Source organism: Aythya ferina (assembly GCF_964211825.1).
Source record: "Aythya ferina genome assembly, chromosome: 9".
In the NCBI taxonomy this organism is placed as follows: domain Eukaryota; kingdom Metazoa; phylum Chordata; class Aves; order Anseriformes; family Anatidae; genus Aythya; species Aythya ferina.
Genome location: NC_140305.1, coordinates 12,669,613 through 12,690,471, shown reverse-complemented (window position 1 = coordinate 12,690,471; position 20,859 = coordinate 12,669,613). Strand labels below are relative to the sequence as shown.

The 20,859-nt window shown below is 47.9% G+C and overlaps 1 long non-coding RNA gene across 1 annotated transcript; it reads left to right on the top strand.

Annotated features, from left to right (window-relative positions):
* Positions 1–10,805: 10,805 nt before the first annotated feature.
* Positions 10,806–14,672, top strand: LOC311441345. The gene is made up of 2 exons (XR_014695892.1): positions 10,806–10,916; positions 13,660–14,672. It is a non-coding gene; the product is annotated as an uncharacterized lncRNA (long non-coding RNA).
* Positions 14,673–20,859: the final 6,187 nt, after the last annotated feature.

Below are 20,859 nucleotides of genomic sequence, written 5' to 3'. Positions count from 1 at the left end.
AGGATGCCACTGGCTTCCCATTAGTGCAGACATATAGCATCCTAACGAGAATGGACCGATCACCTCCGAGCTTTGTGCCCCAGGAGAAAGCAACTCTGACTCTCTCCCATCTCCAGCCTGCAGCATTTCCATCATTATATATTACGTTGCATTTTAAATGGCTAAAATCAAGCCACTCAAGTCTCCATCTGGCTTACAGAGGGTGTCACTGCCCAGCCCCAAAGAAAAGGGATGACTCCACCATAAAGCTTCACCCAGAATGGGGCAGCATGAAGCTGGGCACCCTGGGGAGCCACGAGGTGACCAGGCTGACCCCTTCCTCCTGGCAGCCACCTGAGTGACCTTCACAGCAGGGCAGTCAGAGGAAGAGCATAAACCATTTTAGGGGCTGCTTTAGGAAAGGAAGCTTTATTTCCTCCTGCAGCAACAGCTGCCTGGCGCTCTTTTGTATGCTGTGCATTTGCGAAGCCATCCATGGTCATTTATTTAGAAACCTGCCTAGGAACAGATGCTCCAAAAAGAAACGTGGCAAATCCTCTGCAGGGCCCTCTGTGCAGGGGATTTTTGGCAACCAGAAGGAAGAAGAGGTGAAGGTGACAGGTGCTGTGCACACCCTGGTGTTTCTGTGCAAAGAATAGCCATAACGAGCCCAACGCGGGGCTTCTACTGGAGCTGGAGTTTTGCTCAGGGGTTGCGGTTGGAGATTAGGTTCAGCCAAGTGTAACTCCCTTGGGGCATATCCTGCAGTGAATTTAATAAGTTTTCTCCTGCCTGTCTGTGCAGGAACGCCTCCTTCCTGCTCAGGTGGCACCACCTCGTGCTCTGCTGTGTGGCCGGAGCAGGCTGAGCGGTCCAGTGGAGATCAGGGTCTGGTGTCCAGGGTCTGCCTGGGAACAGCGGCTTCCCAAAGAGGCTCCTTGGGAATCAAAAACTTTCTGTGAATGGAACAAGGAGACAGCAGCTGTGAGCAGTGCATGGGAGGGGGACCAGACAACACTTGTAGGGCTGAGAGCCCTGGTTAGACGTCTGGGCTGGGAGAGTAAGTCCCACTGACGTTCACAATTGAACCATTGCTTAACTGGGAAGGTGCTCGTGTGCCTTCAGCCCCGCTGGCTGAGGTTTGGCCTGGAGGCACCCAGCCCCAGAGACTGCTCTTCACCAGCAATGAACATCCTCAAAAACAGCGTGGCTTCGACAGGAAACAGTGATAAAGAGAAAAGTAAAAGGCCTGGCTAGGTGGATGTGGTGAGATCTACAAAGGACCAAACATTTCAAACGATGTTTCTCATGTAACCAGCAATGAGCCTCGACTGGGCTGGGAGCTGCTAGCTCCTAGGCTGAGCCCTGGCCGTGGATGGAGTTGGGCCAGCCCTGGATGTAGTGACCTGCACGGCTCTGGGAAGCAGCTTTGTGGCCTGCTGTATCCCCCTGTGTAGGAGAAAGATGCAGGGACCAGGGTCCCCACTATCTCCAGCAACCTCTCACATGGGTACACACGATGTTTGCCAGCCCTCCTCCCAGCAGGAAGCCCAGGATCCCACTCCTCGGTGCCTCTCCAAACCCTTCTGAAGGACTGCTGTGCCCGCAGCCCAAGGCACACACCCAGGGGCATTGCTGGAAGGGGCTGCAGCGCCGTCTGTGACAGCAGCCCAAAATTTGGGACGCAATACTCCGCTGTAGGAAGCGGAGGGGGAAGCAGTGAGGCAGAGCAGATGAAGCTTTGCAGTAACAAAGGAGTTATTTTTTCTGTGCTGATTTTTTGTTCCCCGAAACAAAGGAGAGACTGAAGAGCGCCTGTTTAATTTGCGAATTTCACAGATTCGGCTCGCACAAGAGAGGGGGGAAGAATCAACAAAAAGCCCAACAACAGGCATGGAAAGAGCCCCAAGTATTAATGGCAGCTGATCAATAACTAATCCGCAGTGTTCCAGTTACCAACTTGATGGAGAAAATTCACGGTGCTTAAGTAATTCCAACTAATCTTAATGAATGCCTCCATGCCTACATGCCTGCAGAGCTGTGTGAAATTTATAGAAAAATGTCATTTCGGCTCTCTGAATATTTTTTTTCCTCACAGTCATCAAAGGAGCATAAAAAATGCTCTTAGAAATCTGCTATCTCTCTCTGCCAGATGAGGGCTTCAAAAGGCAAGCACTCATTTTTTTGTCGTAAGCAGGGAAGATTATGAATACATTATCTAGTTAACATTAAAAAAAAATCAAAACACCCAATTTTACATTCTTACTTATTTATCCCATGCCTCTGTCCCCTTTGTGTGCCTCACCCTCTTCCCTGCTAAAGAAAATAATGCCAAAGTAGACAAATCAGCTACAAGTAGGAAACGTTGATACATATTTTTGTTCTATTTTTATTTGGCACTACTTAGAAATAAAAAAAATTCAAAGGAGAAGATCAATATGGTGGTTTCGAGCCTCCTCTGTCTTTGCTGGGGAGAAGCTGATGAGTTCTTGCTAAGTTTCGTGGCAGCCTGCAGGAGAGGAGCACCCGCGAGCTTGTCACTGAGTGCACCGGGAGCTCACTGGGGTCAGAGGAAGCGCTGACAGCCACGGGAAGGAGCTTTTGTCAAGGCAGGAGGGAAGGATGCAGAAGCAGAGTGGGCTGGCAAATTTCCAGTGGAAGTTTATGTTCCCCTGGAAAGGGTAAGGTGGGGATTTATGGGAGTGAAAGGGGCGGTTACAACCAGGATGGGATTTGGGAGGGGGAAAGGAGGAAAACCCTGCTCTGGCACGGCCAGGAGCAAGGGGTGAGGACACACTGAGGTCCCTGCCGCTGCGATTTGGGTCCCCCTGATCTAGGTGAGTCCTAGGTCCACCAACACTGTGGGATGAAGGCATTCACAGACCTGTCAGCTGAGGGACTGGTACTGCAGATGTGGCCATGGGGCTGGTATTCGGAGGTGGATAAGGGAGACATCGCTTCTTCTTCTCATCCAACAGTCCACGTCAGTCCAACTCCTCAGGTCTTCCACCTACGGTCTGAGACAGGCAGCAAGAAATATTCAGCATAATTAATATTAGCATCTCCATCCTCCCAGTCAAGAAACCAGTTTCACCTTACCAGTAAGGCTGCCTGGCCTCAGTGGGCAGTCGCGTCCATCCAACTCATTACCCACTGAAAATGTCTCACATCAAAAGGGTCCCTTTTTCTCCTCCATTTCCCCCAGGGTCCAGCTATGACTCTGTCATAAATTGATGTACAAAGTATGAACAGGATGATTTTTTTCCAACAACTTCAGCAATCATTGTAGTTCATAACTAGGCATGCAGGGTTTTTATTAATTTAACAGTGTTATTCCCCTTATGAAATATTCATCCCATAGGATTTCTCTGCACATGAAGATTTTGAAGAAATTGATCTGCAATGCAGTTACTCCTTAAAAGAATGATTTCTTTATTATCTCTCCCTTTCAGTGATACCCTATATACGAACGGCGACTGATTAAATGCGCAATCAATCTCGTGAAAGCAAACAGATACGTTTTTAATTGTGGGTGAATTTACTCTATGGGAACGGTGTTTGGAGAGCCTGGCACAAGGGATGCATTGCCCTGCAAGCGAGCTGCTTTTCCTCTTCGTCTTTTGGGCATCCCTGCCAGCTCTCAGCCACCCCACCACGAGGAGAGGAGCTCTCCCCACCAGCAGGGCCCTGTGGAGCTGGTTGGCTTCTCCCCACGTTCCCGTGCTGGTTTACAAGCAGTGAAATCAGCTATGTGTGCTGTCACATCCTGTCTGGGCTGGCTCAGGCGGGCGAACGTAGCTGGTTTCAAGCCTGCCAGGAAGGTGGCACCAGGAGATGAAGTGCTTCCTGCGGTGCCCATCTCTGAGTAGAGCTCCCGTAGGGTGAGTGATGCTCCTGTGATTAAAAGCCAGAGCTTAAAGGCCCTATTGCAGGGAGAGAGAGGAGTTATTTTGCTACTTGGCACACAGGGTTCTTTAGCAGGGCTGACACAGCAAGGTGCTGGATGAAAAAGCCATCCGATATGTCTCATGGGGAAAGCACTCATCTGACCACTGCAGTCAGTTTTAGCCCATGCTTGATCCTTACAGGAAGTCTGGAGATAAAATATGTGGCCGTGCCCATGGGTGAGGCGATGATGAGATGCTTTTGTTATGAAGACTGGTGAAGCCCAGCCCGCTGGTCCCCTCGTGGTGTGCTGCTGATGTCCTGCTGCTGATGCCTCCAGCCTCACCCCCGGTGCTCCCAGCTCCTCTCCGCACTGCACCAGTGCTTGTTTTGGCAGCTCCAGCACCCTCCCGCCCTGGGAAGCACCGAGCAGCCCTCCTTGGCCAAGATGCATGAGGGATGAGACTTTCCTTCAAGACATGTGGGTATCCCCCCTTGATGCTTCACCCAACTGTCGTCCTCATTTCCTTTGCAGGATGTCACCCTCTGAGATAGCAAAATGTCTCATTTTGTCCCCTTTCTCTGGTTCCCCACCCCTTCTCTTTGAAGGACACTTTGAACTGACATTGCCAAGCCCGAGAGAGCTAAGAGACTGTGACTGGGGGCATGGTAGATGTTTCTGGAGGAATGCTCCTGGTCACCACTCAATCCTCCAGTGTCCCTTGGTGTTTGAAGACACCAGCTCAAAGCAGCTGAAGCTGAAGTGCTCACCATGGGGTTCAGCAAACCAGGAACAGACCATACTGCATTTGTGTGAGCTGGGCCAGCAGCACAGAAGCCCTTCTACCATCTCCCCCAGCGTTCACGGACTTCCCTGGCAACACTGTCCTCCCCAAAATGGCAGTGAATGTATCATTTTCAGCACAACCCTTCTCAGAATTGATGTAAAACCTAATTTCAACGTGAGAACATGCAGAAATGCCCACTCAGGGAGAAACGGAGGAATTTGTCTTTCAACTGAGATACTTGTGGACGTAAGGTATTGTGACCTTGGTTGTGTGTGGCACTGTGCCCCAGTGCCTGCTCTGGTTCTTCTCCCCAGGTTAACTCCAAAAGGCATTGGCTGATTTCATCCAAATATGAAGGGAGCACGATGCAGCTCCTGCAGTTCTTGCAAGGATAGGGAGCCATGGAGAAAAACTTAATGGTTCTTCAAACATTCAACAGTTTTGGAACTGGGCATGAGATCTGAAGTGAGGAGTGAGAAACAGAGAGAAATGCTGGGGAATCAGTGGTGAATAAAAGTATAGCTGGATTAAAAGCTTTAGCAAGTAAGGGCCTGGATCTACAGAAAAACAGGCTTTGTTAGACCCCTCTTTCCTTTTCTAGATGACCACTGCTCCATAGGAGCAACCCAGACTGTATGGCATGTACTAGGAAGCTGATTGTGAAGAAACAATTACTATCTAGACAGGAAAAAAACCTACAAAGTATTCAAAGGAACTGCTTAAAGATAGGGCAATCCTAACCGACAGAAGCATTTAATAGAGAAATGCCATCCCTGAAATCAATGAAACGTAAAAACCTTTGGACTACAAAAGAAATTGAAGACATTTGTTACCCGCTAACACAGTTTTTGGGGTATTGATGGAAGAGGCTGCAGAGGCGAGGGAGCTGGCGGCAGGATGCTGCTGGGCAGACCCCAGCGCAGGGGGTGAAGCAGTGTCGTTTGCTGTATGGCCCTGCTTGCTGAGCCCCCCAACATCCTCCTTGGGACTCCCTGAGCTGCTCCCTTGCTCCTCTCTGCTTGCTTGGTTGCCTGTGGCCAACCTCCTAGTTTAAGCAATATATACGTATATGTACATACACATGTGTATACAGATACTATTTTGGTGGTTAGATCAGCCCCTTTGTACAAATACTGAAAACCTCCGAGGATCAGATTCTTCAGATTTGCTGTGTGATTTGTATTTCCTTACCTCCATGGAGCAATGACTTGTGATAAATACATTAGAGATTCTGCAGAGCTTTGACAAAATAATTATAGTAAAAATCCAGATGAATTGTGTGGTTATCTAGCATAACTCCCTGACCTCAGCACTTCCTATGTCTATAACCTACAAAGCAGTATTGTATTTAGAGAGCATGCCGTAGGATTTTGCTGTCTGAAGCTGGTAAATAAAACTGGCTGGAGAGATATGGGAGTCTTGGTGTGCTAAAATGATGCTCATGGTCAAAGTAAGCATCTGAGACTGAGGGGATTATGCCAAGTAAAACTGCAGCTGAAACAAACTTGATGTTAAATATAGTTATCTCAAACAAAAGAGGTTAACCTGCTGAAATTACATTCCAATGTTTATCTGATTGGCAAAACTGGCTTGTTACTTTTTAGCTTCAAAATTTATTGGCACTTCAAAAAATGTGTGCCATTTATTTCCATTCTTATTTTTACCTGTTTGGAGCCAGAGGTAATTATTTGCTATGTTTGTGTAACACCTAATACAAACTTTGGTTAGATTGCTAGGCATTACTTTTGTAACATGAATAATACACATCCAAACTCTGCACTGTTGACTGCACACATACACAAAGCCAGCTGTGTGTGTATCTTATTCAGGTCCACTAATTTCCCATCCTTTAGCTGAATTCTCTTATTGTCTGTTCCTTAAGGAGAAAACAAAGACCAGGGAAAGGCACTACATGTAGTACTGTCCGTGGCACTGCCAAAACCACATACTGTATCTATAAAGCAAGACAGGGATGGAGAGAGACCAGCTGTGGTGAGAAGACACAGCCCCAGTGTCTGATGTGCACGGTGTAGGGGCTGGAAATCCACCCAGACCCAGGACAGGATTTATGCAAGTTCCCAGCTGGGCCCAGACCAGGAGAGCTTTCAGTGGGCTCCTGGGGCTCGAAGTATTTCCCTTTTACAGGCAGCGATTACACTGCAGCAATTGCAGATTCTTCCAGGAGGTGGCATGAGTTTTTTTTATTTGCAGAGGAGAAGAGGGGAAGGTAGGCAGAGATAAAGATTTAGAGAAAAGCAGCAGTCTGGAAACCTTCTCACTCTTCCCATGTGGAGGGTGGTGCAGCTCTTTGCATGTGCTGGCCTCTGGGAGATTGATACCTAGTCTGAATGCTGCAATTTCTGAAAGAGGGGATATAAAATAGCATGAACCCCATTTGGCAATCAGCAGACTAGACAAGAGGGCTAAGAGAGGGGACCTTCCTACCTGCTGACGTTTAGTTAAGTGTTAGCAATAACAGCCACATGCAAAAGCCTTAAATATTCCATCACATCTGGGTAATTCATCATCACATACTGCTTAATGGTGATGCTTAGCTATGCTGGAAATAATACTCATGAAAACCTTGTGTTTAAGCAGAAAGGGGACCTGTCCTGAGGCTATCACCCTGTTCACAGGAGACCTGGGTGCCCAAAATGTCTTTGCTCTTCCCTCCTCCATTGCACACCTTGCATCTCCCAGACAGCCAAAGGAGGGCAGGTGCATCAAAATCCTGCCCTGCAAACCGGGCAACTTAAAGGAACAAATAAACATTTTATATATGAACGTTGTTGGTGCTGTAATAGCACCAGGAGTTGCTGTGAAGGGTCAAGGCTCTTGTGCACATGCTGCAAGAGCAGAGCGTTGCTCAGGGGCTCCTTCCCACCTCCCAGGCACACAGCTTGAATGCTCCTGATGCCCCAGGGTTTGCAGAGTGTCCTCTAAACTCGCTCTCCTGAGACAGCCTGGCATTACAACAGCAGGGATATTTTCTCAGGAAAGAGTTCTCTGTTCAGAAATTGATTTTTGGCATACTTTTGTGGGACATTATTGAAACCATTTGTAAAATTGCTGTGCTCTGTTCCTATAGTTTCATGCAGGAATTGGAGCAGCAGTGTGGAAATGAAACATTTCAATCTCAGTTAATATGGATTGTTTCAGTCATTAAAACATTTCAAGAAGGTCAAAGGAAAATACTGCCTGAATATTTTTCTTGGTAAAGAAAAATGGAGATTTGCCTTTGAAACCCTGATTTGGATGACCCCAATTTTAAATCTAGATTTACGTGGATAAAGCAGCTCCAAATCTGGATACATTTTAATCACACTTTGTAGCCAGAGGCAAGGGACATAAAGTGGCTATGTCAGTAAACCAGAGTCTGCTCTTGGACCTGAGTGTAGCTGGGGTTGTGGTCTGTGGTCACAGCTTCCAAACAGGAGGTGGATGACCAGGAGGACACCAGAAGGATGATCTTGTAAATAGGCTCGGAGCTCCATTATACTTAACGGAAGAATACAGTAATATTCATCTTGCTTAATTTTAGCCCATCTAGCAGCTGGTCAAAGATGTCTTGGCTCCTGCTATAGCACAGGTGCCTCTGGAGAGCAACCTGTCGTGTCCTAAGATAAGTGAACAAGCTGCTGATGACAGAAGATGTGTTGAAGAGCATGAGTAATTGGCTTGGATGAAGCGACCGACTTTCCTTCGGTCAAATATAAGTGTGATCATTCCCCCAGCAAGAGACAAATTGTACATGCTCCAAAAGCCACCATCTCACAGCATATGGTCAATAGTCCTGACTTTAAGTTATTTCACCTAAAAATTACCTGCACATGCAGCATATTAGAAATCTCAGTAAACCAACAGGAAATATTTTTGGCTGGCATGTGTGAGGTCCTAATAGTGGTATCCCATGCTCTTGAAACCCTTAATTTCTGGATTTCCTTGACACTTGCTTTTTAGAGGTATCAACCTCCTGAAAAGCTACCAGCTGCTGAGATGATTCTTATACGTGTCTTTAGAAATTTAGGGGCAACATATCTACCTCTGGGGCCAGGAAAAAAAAAAAACAAGGAAATTGAGGGGTGGAGAAAGACACCTTGACCTAAGAAGCTCTCTTGGACTTGCTGCACGTATGGCTGTTGCCCTGTGTTCCAAGCACAGTCCCCATACCTCAGACCCTGAGATGAAAGACATGTGTGAATAGACTCCAGCTGAAGTGTGGGCCTCCACTGCTATTCTGTGCTGATGATGTGCAAACTTCCCATCACAGATAGCTTTAGCTTGTGTCTCCCGGTTTAAAACTTAACTGGTGGGGCCAATTGCCGACCTTTTTTTTTTTTTTTCCTTCTTTATTTTCTAACCTATTTGTGGTAAATTCATCGTTTATACTGGAAAGCTGAGCATTTCTTCTCCACTTTATCTTCTTTCCTTTGTTAATCCCCTTGTCTCCCACCCTTATCTGTAATACAGAGGAAGGAGAAAACATCTCTTTTAATTATTTAACATATTAATACCATTAGGTTTCTATGTTTTCTTTTGCATAAGCCACCAGAACCTCCTTCAAAAGAACAGCATGTATCTGTAGCCAGGCTTTGCATTTATAGATCATTAACAAACATGGTTATATGAAATTCTGGCAGTTTGTTGTCTCTTTATCACCAAGTAGAGAGCAAGAAACAGAAAACCCTTCTGCTCTCCTTTGAAAGCGTTTAATACCTTCTCCTCATAGTTTCTCTGCAGCTCATGCCAAGAAAATATTCTTGCAAGGTCAGATCTGCTGGGGAGGCCAAATGAAATGTTGGACCTTGGTGGAATTATGGGATCATCCAGACAGGCAATTTTGGCCTTGGGAAACAGCTTTCCTCCATGAATTCATAGTACTGGCTCTAGCCAGCTTGTTTTTAAAGAAATAAAACAAAGTCTTTGAAGGGCCTTATCTATAAGTAACACTCAGTGGCTTAAGCCTAAGAGACTCTGGGCTACTATATCTGGTTTCTTTTCTGTCTCCTGCCACATTTCTGACACCACCTGACCTTGTTGTATTGGCTTTCCTTTCCTGGGAAGAAGAAGAAATGGGGAGCTTTGCCTCTATAGTGGCAGAAAACCTTTCTGCCTGAGCAGAACCACAATGTCCCACCCAAGGATGTCCCCTGGGCTATGAGCAGGTGCTGGCAGCAGCAGATAACCACCTTTATTAGCTCTGGGAAGAGCTGGGCCTGCCTTAGCTATGCTTGGAAGCCGTGGCCAGCCGGTCAGTGCCCCAGTGGAAATACCTGCTCAGGGCTTGACGGCATTTTGAAGGCATTTTAACGCATTGACGGCATATTTGGCTACAGTCCTTGGCCGCATGTGTTAATTCCATCAAATTAATGCTGGCCACAGGTTCTTGTGACAACCCTAGCCCAAACAACAATGCAGAGGAGATGTGAATGGGCAAAGAAAAACTTCCTGGAAACCTTCTTTTTCCTAAAGTCTTGGGGAGCAAAAGAAGAGCAATAGGTACTGTGCTTGGAGGGTGATGCCAGGCACTTGTGGCAGGCTCACCAACATCAGCAGGTCCATTTTGTCATCCCCCTATCTCTGCTGTGATGCTTTGGCGAGGTTTGGGCGGTGGGAGGCTGCAGGGGTGGCCTCTGTGAGAAAAGCCCAGAAACTGCTTTAATCTGTTGTCAATAGGCAAGAAATTATATTAATCTCCCTATGCTGGGGCTGTTTTGCCTGGCTGTTTTAGCCAGGCCCCAAGTTGGGGCTCACAGGGCCGGAGGCAGCGGGGGAGCCCCGGGACATGCCCGGGACCGTGTGGGGAAACGGGCTCAGAGTGCAGGGAGCCCCTGGGCCTCCCCCGGGTGGGATTTTTGGTGCTTTTTGGTGATCAGCGCCGTGCCCAAGCCGGTAGGGGCAGGCGGCTGGGTTAGGAGCAAGAGGCGCTGGTGGTGTTTTCCGAAATGGGACTCGGTTAGCAGTCTGTGGGCTGAACGGGGCAGTTCGCACCTCTAAGCGTTTCTTTTGTGCCCCACAGGTGAAGGCAATCGGCAACGCCGGCCTCTGTCCATCCTCTGCGCTGAACCTGCAGGGCCAACAAAGGAGCACAGGGGTTTGCTGTGCTGGTCCTGTAGGGCCAGCAGTATAAAAGAGCCGTGGACGTTGCTGCTCTGGTTCTGTAGGGCCGGCAGTGAAGGAGCTGTGGGGTTTTGCCACCGGCACGACGGCTGCAGGTGATGGGGTGCAGAAGAGCACCCTGAGAGGAGGCACGGCCTCGAGCAGGTACCGCACACTAACCGTGGCGTTTCACACCATTAAGTTTGGTTTGTGCTTTGAAAAGAAAAATTAGATGTTGGAAGGGTCCCTGTGGCCCCTCTGTGCTGCGTGAGCCTCCTGGTGCTGCCCCAGCAGAGCCCAAAATGTTGTTTCTGCCCAGAGCAGGCAGGAAGGGAGCAGGGGAAGGGGCTCCCTCTGGGTTCCCTGAGCAGCAGGGCGGGGGACAGCCATCCTGCTGGGGTGGCTGGTGGTGGGGAGTGGTCTTGGCAAAGGCAGGCTTAAAACTTGCAGTGATTTAAGCAAGTTGCGTTTATTTAGCAAGTGTATTTCGCTAACGGATTAATTGTGTGGGTGTCTATATGTGCTGGGAAAGGCAATACTGTTTACTGGCATCGTACTATAAATGGTTGCTAACTTCTAATTCACTGCTTGATAAATATCATAATTGATACCACAATATGTTAGCATGCAAAGCGTGAGCTTCTCTTTCCTATGGATTTATTTTCATGCACAAGCAGCTTGGAGAAACCTCCTTTCAAAGACCAGGAGATCTTTGCATCTTTCTTCCATATTGCTAAAAGAGTAGGACATCTTCTTAAAAGAAACAGATACCATGGGGCTTTTGTTTGCAGAAATAAAATATTAAAATTAAGTGTATCTCTTGCAGAGCTGGACTGAATAACTTGTAGGTATATTAAATATGCCTAGTTGATCATTGTGGGAGCTGGTCAACAAACCTGAGTGCTGCTTTTTGCCTGAGGAGATAACAGAAGACTTGTGTTAAATGGTGGGAATGTTGTCATCGGGGCAGGATGTGGAGGAGAATCCTTCCTGTTAAGCTGTGGTAAAACTTAGAGGAAAAAATATGCTTTTAGCCATATGTGAGGTTAGAGGACAAGATGGAATAGTGCAGGAAGGTGAGGTGACTGCAGTATTGTACTTCACTTTATTGAACAACTAGTTTTAGACACGAATTTTAAATGTTCATCTGCAATATATTTTTATGTTTAGACTCAGGTTCAGACCCTCAAATTTTATTTAGGTGATGGATTTCTGTTGAAATGAGTAGACATTTAGCACTAAAGTAGCACTGAAATACGAATGCAGTGCTTTAGGGCTCATTTTATGTTGTATGTAGAGCCTGGGGTTCTGATCCCCCTTATTAACCCTTGTGCAGGTTTTCTGATTCATGAATATCTTGGAGTAATAATTTGGTATAGGTTTTGTTCCTTCTTAAATTGGAGATTGATTTAAGCAGAAAATCCTGCATAGGGATTTTACAGGCATTTAAACTTATTGTTAGTCATATTCGTTAGCAAATGGCTTTTGTTCTTTTCATTTCTTTTTGACACAGTAGCCCTCGTTTCAGGGCCAGCAAGGTCTCTTGCAGTCTTATTTCCTCAGGGTACAACAGGCTTTGAGGAACAGTTTGCCTGCAGATGGCTGTTTCTTTTCCAGTTTTCCCGGTATTTTGTTTTCAGCTTTTGGAGGTCTGAGGTTTATGGCTGTGTGTGTGTGTGTCTGCAGGCGCTTAATAGTGGGGTGTCTGTATTTGTTTTGGTGTGTGTGTATTTTTTTGTTCTTAAGGCAGAACTGTTTTGTTATGTCTGGGCTCAATTTCCTATTGAGGGGACTGTTGGTTTTAGTAGCAAAATGGGATTAGGCAAGGTTTCACAAAGAAAGTAACTATTTTCTGCGTTCTGGCATTGTGCCTTCAGAGAATGTGAACATCCACAGTCCTTTGAGATGAAGTTTGCTTTTTAGAGAGAAGTAGATGCCTAACATTAGGTTGGGAGGATTGCCATATATCCAATCTGGGCTTGAGTATTAATTACACATTTTAGATTCAAATCACCCATTTTGCACAAAACCTTGATGTTATCCTGATGTTCCCTACTGAAAAAATTCCCCTGCACTTAGGCTGCTCTATCTGTTGGATTCATGTCTGAGGTTCTGGATTTTGTTTACGTGTGGTATCAAAATAAAGGCAATTTCCCCTTCTAGACATGTGAACTTTGCTATCTCATTGTTCTCTTCGATGACTTGCGTTGCCTGTTTACAAATAACATTTGCTTGAATTGGCGGGTCATGTGGAGTTGCCAAAGCATTTTATTATTTAGCATCAAAAGATGGCATATGCCGTGGGACCAGCAGGATCCTGGCTACCTGGAAACCTTTACAAGCCCCTCTTTTGCAGAGATGATGCCTTGTTAGCCCTGTACATCCCACCCGCTTGACCCAGGTGTTTTAAGAAGAAAGCTTGTCTCCAGAGGTTAGTCTGCAGGTGGCAGCAACAATCTTTCCCTGCAGCAGCTGGAAGTGCTGCAGCAGCCTTCATTGATTCCTGCGCATAATTTGGCTCCTTAGAAAACCAGCTCGGTGGTAAAACAGACAACTGTAAGCAGAGAGTGCAAAGATTGTCGTCTAACAACTGGCATGTGGGGACACTCTTCGTTTTCTCCTCCCTTTTCTTCTCCTTAAGAGAAATTCAGATGGCTGGAAGGAAAAAAAGACTGCATTGCACAGTACCAGACATACGCAAGAAATCACATTTATGTGTGGTGATTGGTTAGTCTGGCTGGGTTTGTCTGAGTCCTCTATTGAGCAGCTTTAGGCTTTTTGTGCTTCTGGGTGTGTATTTTTTTTTTTCCTCCTGTTCATTCTGTGCTGTACTCTGATAGCGAGGAGCTGTTATTTCACGATACCAGTAACCAAAGACAGCAAGTCATTTTGTGCATTGTTATTCCAGGCAGAGACACAGACCTCTGGGCTCTGGGGATTTGAGTGCTTCGTACATGAACTTCCTGGCTGCGAGAGGCATCGCTTTCTGAAACTCCTGGTGCTGGCTGTCGTACCTGTCCACGCGCTATGTGCTGTGACCCCAGGAGCCCACCTGCGAGTGTTGCTTTGATTGTTTCTGTTCAGTCTGTGTGCTGCTTGCTGCAGCTCTCAAATTCTTCAGTACTGTCACTCAGAGGACTGCTCCCGTGCAGAAATGTGTTTCCTGGGGGAGTTCTGCCTGAAGTGGGGGAAGCATGGTCTGTAGGTGGATGGCAAGGTTTTGGGGGCTGGTTGGAGCTGCAGGCACTGTCCGGTGGCTGGGCTCATACCAGCAGGCATGCTTCTCCTGTCTCTGTTGAAGACCTGAGAGAACTTCCTTAGCGTAGCAGATTGTGTGATGTATTTATTTATTTATTTGCTTGGCCTCCTGGTGGGCTGAGCATATGACCACCCCATGTGCTCCAGCTGCTGACAGCCAGCCCAGGGAGCAATGCCCTCAGACCTGTCCCATTGGCAGAAGGCTGCCACCACCAAGTGGGAGAGTAGGGCGCTTTCTGCTGCCTTCTGCAGGAGGCCCTCCTACACTGAGGTACCAGACTGATCTGTGCTAATGAGATAGCAGCACCAAAGACTCTGGGGTTATCCCTCCTACAGATCTGGGTCACCCTGCTGTCAGATGACCCCTTCAAAGTCTAGAACTGGCACAAATCGGAGGTCAAGTAGGGGCTAATGTGCTGGTTAATGCTGATTGTGCCTCAGGTGGGACACATCCAAGATAACATTCTGTTGCTCACTCATGTGCAGCCAGTTACAGGATTAGCTCCTTAGCACAAGCTGGAGGAATACTGTTTGTGGTACAACATGTTGTTGCAGCAACAGTTTACACCGTGTACGAACAGCAGCGGTACATGTAGATCAGGTGCTCGAGACTTAGAAAAAAATGCACGGACTGGTTTGACACCTTCCTGTTGGGAAGGATGTGGTGATTATAAATCCAGGCTGGGGAGAGGAGGCTGGGGGAGCCTTTTTGGCATCCCACAAGCTGACAGTGCTGTGGAAGGTGAGTGGCAATGCACAAAATTGTGTGAAAGTCTAAATACTTGAAACTCCAGCACCTTGGATCTTTGGGGGCTGAAGCAGTCCCCTTGTGAGTGGAGGCAGTGCTGCTGTGCTCCGAAGGTCTGTGCTGCCCAACAGGAGAGAAAGGTGTTGAATCCCCATCGCTCCTCTTCCTCCTTCCCCATGATCTGCCTGGGGTCACCCAAGGGAGGAGTAGCTCTCTGCAAAGCCATAGGATTGCATTTGAGGTGGTTAAAGGAAACTGGGTTCCTTCTGGTTCAGAACTGGGCCATCTTCTTCCCCTATGAACTGCCCTTGGAGACGTTAAAATGCATTTTACTTATTCTTGCACAAATGATTTGCTAATTGACATAATCATGACACCAGACTGATTTGAGTGGATTGTTGCAGAACACAAAAACATGGGGAGGAAAATTGGAGTACTTTCTGCTGATATTTTCCCAACTTCTTCTTTTTGCTTCTCTTTCACTGAGCCGACTTTTCATTTCAGACCTTTCTTTAACTTTATTTTTGAGAAGTTTAGAAATGTTCCAAACAGACCTTTTCAATTTTGTTGAAGCAGATATTGTAGTCAAGCCAGAATAGGTTTCCCTTTTGCTCTCTTCTTCTCACCCCCAACTTTCACAATGTGCAAATCAATCAAAGGGGAAAAAAATGTATTGTTTGCCTGGACTCCTCATCTAGCGGCTCCTGGGTAGGGCAAAGTGATTGGATTTGTGACCCCTTGGCTGAAAATGCCTGGTTGACAACACTCACTTTTTTTCCTTTCTCCTGCTGAGGGGAATGACAAGATCCTCTAGCTGCCCTTGGCGTGGGTGTGAGTCGGTACAGAAAGCTCTGCCTGTCTATCCCTGCATGGAGAGATGTTTGGCATCTCTAATTCCAGCAGAAAGGAGGAAGTGGTCAGTGCAGGTGAATCCGCTGGAGCAGAGCGATCAGTAGGCGTTAGCTCCTGAAGGAGAGTGATGGGTGATGCATTAAGGTGTGCTGTCGTGTGTTTGAGCAGCCTGATGGTACAGTGCTTTAATTACTGTTTGTACATCCTGTGACACTTCTGTTTCTTCTGCTGCCCTTGCAGGAGCACTGAATGCTCCTAGCTGAAGCAATACCAACACGGACTTTGGGAAGTCTTTTCCCAGTACAGCATCTCCTCAGGCTTGGGTCTAATTTGGGTTTGTAAGGGTCCTGCACTGGAGGGGGATGAGTTAAACTGGAGCATCATAATGCTTCCCCAGCCAGCCCTTTTAGCAGTGCCAGCCTTCCAGCAGCTCCCAGGGGTAGCCTGTGTCTTTACCATCTTCCCCTGGTAGTTGTGCGATGAGTGACCCCAGGCTGTTATTAGCAGTGTGATGGACTTCGTCTGCTCACAGTCAAATGGGCCCAATCCTCTGCTGTAGCTGTCTGTCGTTGAGCTCAGGCAGGTTCACAGAGCTTCAGTGTTGCAGAATGGACAGCAGCCAACTGTAGAAATATATGTACAAATAAATACATAAATAATAGATGCATTCATCCTCCTCTGCCAGATTATCCGAATGGGTAATGCAGTCAATGAAATTGATAAGAAATAATTGAGTAAAGACATGGGATTCCTTTTTCTTTTTTTTAATTCTAAGCGAAAGAATCTGTTCAAAGGTTTCTCTTGGTCTTTTTAGTTTAGGGTTGGGATTTGGATTATTATTACTCTTTTGTGCCTGGTGAGATGTGGATCACAGGATAGGAGCTGGAAAAGTCCTGAGCCTCCCTATTGGGGCATGCAGGCAGACACTTGCCGACCGAGTGCCAAAGAGATTGTGAGTAAATAGACAAATTGCTAGTGGCACAATTTCTTGGAAATAAACCTAGCAAATTAGACTTGTTAAAGCAACTGCTGAAATGTCTAATGCCATTGAATTGTCAAAATAGAGAACTGCAAAGATCCTCGGTTAATTTACATATCACCAAAGCAAAAATAATGGGAAAATAATGAGCAATTATTGTCCCTGGCTCTCTGTATTCATTAGCTGAAGTTAAGACATTTATCAATATGAAATTAAGGTGACGAGGTGTGCGTGTGGCACAATTATGTAGGTCAGCCAGAACTAGAGGAGGTGATGAGGAGGTGTAGAGGCACCCATTAGTGACTGCAAATGGGAGCACCAGTAACACCCCTTGTTGCAAGAAGCTGCGCATCAGGAGGAGCTGTCAGGACTACTGCAGTGTTTCAGCAGGGTCCAGGACACTAGGAAAGGGGAGTGATGTAGTGTTGGAAAGGGAGCAATGGGATCTGGTTTGCTTGCAGGACGAGTCTCCTCCAAATATTGAGGAGCAGGGTAGAACATGGCACCTGGGTCTGGTGTGTGTCAGTGGTGCCTGCCAGCTCTGGGTGGTTGCTGAGCATCCTGTTGACAACATGAGCACTCCAGAAGCTGCTGTAGCTGGAAGGGAGACCCTGCCAAAACATACCAAGTGTATATGTGGGATATGCTGGGTTAGAGGATATATTTTCTTGTAGAAGCCAGAGAAATAATTTACTCTGGGGTGAAAATTTGGAGAGTGCTCTCCATCCCCTCCTATCTGTGAGTTTGACCCCAGCAGAAAATAATTGGTACTGGAATAAACACTGCTAAAAGCCGGCCTGCCTGTGGCCACAGGCTGTCTCTGAACTGCAGGTGTAACGGCCCCGCAGGCAGGAGAGGCTTCTGCTGTGCCTTGGCTTCCACCAGGAATGGTTCGTCTGACCTTTACACCCACCCTCCACCGCCACGGTAGTGATTACTGCTGGAGCCAGTGAGGCAATTCGCAGGGCTGAGCACGGTTTGACTAGCACAATTCCAGGCTCTGCAATGAGGTTTGACAGATGCTATCAGTGTATCTCCCCATAAATAAATATGTAATCGGGCTGCGTGCTACACTTTCACATCCTGAGGAAGAAATTCTGACACTCCTGTCCTTTTATCTCTCGCATCCCTCGGCAGCTGTGAAAAACCCTCTGACCTCGGATGCTCATTTTTTATCATTTCATTTCAGCAGGAGTTGGTGCCTGTGGAGTTCTGTTACTCCATGTTATGAAGGAGGAGGAAAGCAGCGGGCGTTTTGTTTAAATTCTTAATTGCAGGCACAGCAGGATTATGGAAATGTCAAGAGGGAAGTGACAGGGAAGACCTGGCAAACACGTGGGGGCTGGTTGATTCATCGCTTTGGCTTTTCCTCTGGGGTGGTGGGTGGGTTACAAGTCAGACGGATCCTACGGGCTCCTCAACCAGGACACCCATATCCCAGACTGGGCTGTGTGCTGGGCGTCTGCTGTGATCGGAGCCCTCAAGACAGACCCAGGAGCAGCAAAAGGAACCAGAGCTGGCGTAAACAGGCAGGGCCAGAGCAGAGCAGCAGGGTTTTGTACCTGTTGTATGGACACACTGTGATGGAGCTAGTGTGAGGTGCTGGCATAGCACCTGCTTGGGCTGTGTAAATGCTGTGCAGTTTGCTTTGTAACAGGCTGGGTGCTGCAGCAGGACAAAGCTGGCTCCAAGCAGCTTGTTGATACCCGACACATCTCTGCCTTGCTGTGGTTTGGAGGATATTGCTCTTCCTGCTCTCCTCCAGTTGGACCTTTGCATGAGGTTTCATTCCTCACCTCAGGAATGTGGAGCTTGGTGGCTTCGTTCTTGTATGGAGCATGCACGGAGGTCATGCATGAGCCGCTGCCCTCCCAGGCCCTTGGAGGAGCAGTGCCTGCACCCCTCAGCTGACTGTGGTGAGGGAGGGTCCAACAGATCCTGCTGTTGGTACCAGGCTAAAAAGTGCACAAGTGAGATTCAGGCTTGGAGCTGCTGCAGAAATGGGAGTTTCCACAGCTCCTCAAGGGGCTATTGTGCTGCCTGCTCCTGTTCAAAGCTCACTGTGTTCAAAGAGCTTGTTCCAAAGCAGACCCTGTGGCTTCATTTATCCTGCATGCTCTGAGCAATCCTCTCCAAAGCATATCCACTTTCTGTGCTTGATGTTGTAGTTTTCTTCACAGTTGCCTGTTAGGTATTGTAAAGGCAGGGGCGTGAAGTTCAAGTCAGCACACAAAGGTTTCTCATCCTCTCCCAAAGGGGGGAGCTGCCTCCAGCAAGTCCATTAGGCTGGCTGGCAAAGCTGTGTGGAGAAGCAGAAGTGCTGTGGGAGGCCGCTGCCAGCACGTGTTTAGAGTTTTGGGGACCAGGAGGGAGAAAAGGGGGAGCCAGAAATATTTACTGCCCAGAAAGCTCCCAGACAGAGTAGAAGACAGGGTGAGGGTCAAAATGCGTGGCTGGTACCAGGGGAGAAAAGGGGGGTGGTAGAAGAGAGGAGAATAAGGAGAAAATGTCGTTGAAGGATGTACTGTGAGAGTGTCAGATGTTTGCAGAAGGTGGGGAGAGAGAGAACCTGCAGTGTCACTGTGCTGGCTCTGTTCGTGTCACCTCGTGGTGAGGGTGGTGCTGCCTGACCATGTAATTGCATTGCTCACCTTTGGTCCCTCGTAGCTCGTGCTCCTTGGTAGGCACCTCCAACTTTGTATCTCAGGTGATTTTGGGAGCCTGTGTATATCTTGCTGACCTTTGGGAGCACCTCAGAGCCCCTTTTGGAGCTGTACTTCCCACACTGACCAGTGTGGGAGGGCGGCCAACACCACGCTGCCATCTGGGATGTGGCCAGCCCTTCTGGAGGGTGAGAGGGGCATGAAAGCAGGGCTGTGCCCAGTTCCCCGTCACATTGCTGGCTCTGATGGGGACGAGGCCCGTGCCAAGCGGCTGCCGTAGCTCTGTGCCTGCCTGTAAGGCTCCAGTGCAAGGGGTAGGTCAAAAGGAGACACCACCCAGAGTGGTTCTTGCAGCGACAGACTCAAAAATGGGTCCTTTTGGCATCGAGGGGATGCACCCCCTGCAGAAACAGCCCAGTTGTGCCATCAGCTCTGAACTTGGCTGTGAGCACTGGGTCACGCTGGAGGGTATGGAACATTTTCCCACCAGCGGCAGTGGAGTTAGGCTCAGGACCTAGTGCTTTCACGCTCTGTCCTTGCTTATTTTCACAGCTGTTGGGGGAGGGAAGTTATTCCTGCCTTTTTGGGTTATTTTGCTGCCTTGTTGCTTGCTAAAAAGGTGTTTTTCTTCGGTAGGGGATTAGAAGAGATGTTTGTGACATTTTGAGCTAAACTTTGCTGTTTCAGCAGCTAGCGATGAAGGTGATACCAGGCAATTGTTCCATGAGCAGCAGAACTAATGAGCCACTGGGTTTGTAGCCTACTTTCCTGACCTCTGCCTCTTCCTCCGTAATCAGAGTGGTGCCCGAGCAGCCCTGTGCTCCTCTTTCCTGGCTCTGTACCGTTTAACTCGGTGCTGCCAGGAGCTGGGGTGTGCAGAGGCCTGCTTACCATGCAGGGCAGGTGTTTTCTCAGTTCACGTGACAGCTGAGGCACTAATTTGGCACTCTTTTCCCCATTCCTAGCATATTTTCCCTCCCTCCCCCCCACCCAGGATTTCTAGTTATTTAATTATCTCTGAGCCTGCTGTCAGTCTGTGGGAAACTTCAGTTCCTAGAAGCAGGGACCCGCTAGTCCTATGGATGACCAGGTGGGCAGTGGTAAAAGGAATTTCTGCAGAATAGGTTCTTCTCCTTGAATGCCTGTACGGTGTCCCTTGTCCATCTGTAACCTGTGTGGAAAGCCAGCCGCTGCCATGCTGATGTGGCTTTGAAGGGGATAGCCAAGGTATGGAAGGAAACAGCAGAGAGCTGAGCAGTGCAAACAGGCACATGAGCACAGCAGGCACCCCTGGTATGTTTGGGGTATTTCTGAGCGGTGTGTAGGGTCTGAGGACTCCATAACTTTCCCAGAGAGACCAGGCTGGAGGTTAGGGGACACATCTTGTGCTTGGCTCAGCAGCAAGGGCACAGCTTAGGTCTGGCCCCACAGCATTAATGTCAGAATTAACTTTGAGGGTTTGATGGGATGTGGGAGGAGGCGAGGGTCTTCGTGGCTGTACTGTGCACAGAGGCCTGGCAGAGGTAGACACCTTGGGACAGAATCTGACACAATTTCTGATATGAGTCCTGGTCCAAAGGTGGCTGAAGTTGTTTCAGCATGCCATGG